The following is a 2,882-nucleotide window of genomic DNA, read 5'->3' on the forward strand; positions in this document are numbered from 1 at the left end:
CGAGGCCAGCCAGAGCTTCACAGCATGGAAGAGCTTGTTCAAGGCTGAAGCATTGAGAAACCACACCACCTTGTCTATGAGCTGGGAGGAGGTCTAGGCATCAGGAGAGGCTTGGGACTGGGAGGGAACCTCTAGGTACCTGGCCTGGCAGGTAGAGAGATGCAGGGAGTGTAAGCACCCCATAGGGGAGGGATCTGGAGGTAAGAGAGGGTGAAGGTAGCAGATGTGTTTTAGCTGCATATTCAGAAGTTGTAAGCCTGAACTCAAGACTCAGGCAATAATGTTCCTAGGACACCTTATTATTTTCCACCTGGTTTGTCTGTACAGAAGTAAACATAGGGCAAAGGCGTTCTAGCACTGTTCAGGCAATATCTGGAGACTCTATCTGTCAGGAATCCAGGGAGCTTGGAAGAGCTGGTGGGCTCACCTAGGCAGAAGCTTTGCCTGGGGCAGATAGAGTTCTTTCATTGCTCATTCAGTAAGATCCCACATTGAGTTACTCACATTTCCTGGTGACCCTATAGCTTTCAGCATCTCAGCTTCACAGGAGGAGGCTACCAGACCTTCTCATTCTGGGGATTCTTACCCTGAGGTTGGGGATCCTTTATCACCTTCTCCACCTTCAGCACATACAGAGATCTGCTCTCTACACTCACTCTTCCTTGGATGAAATGTCACATTTATTCAGTTTCGTCTCTCTGTGCTGCCTTCAGAGACCAGGAACCACCAAATACCCACTTTAGTTTGGAAATTGTCCTTTGTCTCTCCTCTCACTAGCCACGCATGCCTTCAGCTGACCTAAACTGCATAGCTAAGAACAATAGCGCCATTTTTTCATTCACCTCTAAACTGTTGTGTCCTGGAACCAAAACTTTCTGATATGAATAATAACACAGCCATCTAAGTGAGGTGTCAACTAAGTCCACACCACATGGAAGAAGCATATCAGCTGGTGTGCTCCAAGGATTATAAATGATAAAGTCCAGCTCTAAAGGAGGGAATGGTACCAGAATTTAAATTGTGAACACCTGGTCTGCAGAAGGCTATGGATGACAGTGGAAGCCCAAAATCCATTTGCAGGGCCCAATCATGGATTGAGCCTCTGGTGAATCCCTTCTGACCATAGTTGAGGGATGTGAATTACCTTATTATCAGATAGAGAGCATTATAAAGTCAATTATGGCTGATGTAGTTAGGTTAAAATGTAACATCTTATCATTTTATCTCCCCTTTGACCCAATTTAAAGTTGTTTCAGTTAAAAAAAAAGTGAAGGGGAAGCACGTGTGATTAAGTCTCCAGTGAATCTTCTCTGACTATAGATCAGGGATGGGAACGGCCTTGCTATCATGCAGAGGGCATTAGAAAGTGGATTACTGCAGATGCGGAGGTCAAAATTTAATACCTTATCATTTATCCCTCTTTCGACTCATTTTTAATTTGTTCTACTTTTTAATATTTTCTGCTTTCTTTTTGATTGAGGTTGGTCTGTGTTCTACTTTGTTCTTTTGGTTAGTTTATCTTTTAAAAAAATTTTTGTTTTGTTTTGGTATGTTTTCCTGCCTATGAAATCCAAGATAGGTAAATCTGTAGAGAAAGTAACTGGATTTCAGGGCCAAAAATGAGAATAGAGATCCCAGGAGGATTAATGAACATTAGTTCATTTCAACATGCTCACTGCTGAGAAATCTGGTCTCACTGTTGAGGGAAGTAATTTAGATAGCCAAGGAAAGCCACAAGAATATGCATGTCTTAGGGGAGAGGAGGAGGTGAGGGAGAAGCAGTGGGGAGCCAACAAACCGAGGGACAAGGGATCTAAAATCGATGGTGAGGAGGGCATGGAATGCCTAGTGGGATTCGATGAGTGAAAATGTCACCAAGAGGAAGTACAGAGAGCCGAATGAAGGTCGAGCATGGTAGTGGGACAGGAGGAAAGTAAAAGGGAATAGAAGAAAGAACTAGGAGGCAAAAGACATTGAAATGTAGACATAGGCCTCCAGTGAGCTATTTATATCTGTTGTGCCTCCAAATGAGGTCATCCAGCTGCAACCTGATTGACAGGCTAGACTCCATCTCTTCACTCTTAATAGTCTCAAGTTGACACCAGACTATGTCACTACCACAGTGCCTTACTGTACTCCGGGTGATTTGAGATTGTTGCTAGTTGCCGTTGAGTTGGTCAACCTCATATACAAGGGAACAAAAGTGCTGCCTGGTCCTGTGCCATCCCACGGTCCTTTGTAGGTCAGATCCTTAATTCATAGGGTTGTTTTTGTGGTTTTGTTCTTTCATGGACTGGTTTTCAGAACTAGACTTCCAGGCCTTTCTTCCTAGTCCATTTTAATCGGGAAGCTCAGCTGGAAGGTGTTCACCATCGTAGCAACGCGCTCAGCCTCCTCCAACAGATGGTCAGTGGCTGCTTATGCGGTGCGTGGCTTCCTCATGGGCCATGCATTTTACACGGAAGCAACCGGGAAGGAGAGAGCCAAGGAAACGAGCAGGAGGAGCAGGGCGGGGCGGCTCCTGCACGGCTGGACTCCTCAAGTCGGACGCTTCTCTGAGTGCCCCAGCCTAGGCCCAGGCCTCCTCCTTCCGATGGAGGTTTGGGGTACGGAGAAGGAGCCCGGGTGGTGCAGGGGATATGCCCTCAGCTGTTAACCTGAGGGTGGTGGTTTGAACCCACCAACCACCCCCTAGGAGAAAGACGAGGCAGGCTGTTTCTGCAGAGACGGACAGTTGGAGACCCTGAGGGACAGTTCTCCTCAGTGTGAGAGAGGACTTTTTTTTTCTTTTCTTTTTTAACATTTTATTAGGGGCTCATACAACTGTTATCCCAATCCATACACACATCAATTGTGTAAAGCGCATTTGTACATCGTTTCTC

This window comes from Echinops telfairi, unplaced genomic scaffold, assembly GCF_000313985.2.
Source record: "Echinops telfairi isolate 266 unplaced genomic scaffold, ASM31398v2 ScPeMD7_2010;HRSCAF=2546, whole genome shotgun sequence".
NCBI lineage: Eukaryota > Metazoa > Chordata > Mammalia > Afrosoricida > Tenrecidae > Echinops > Echinops telfairi.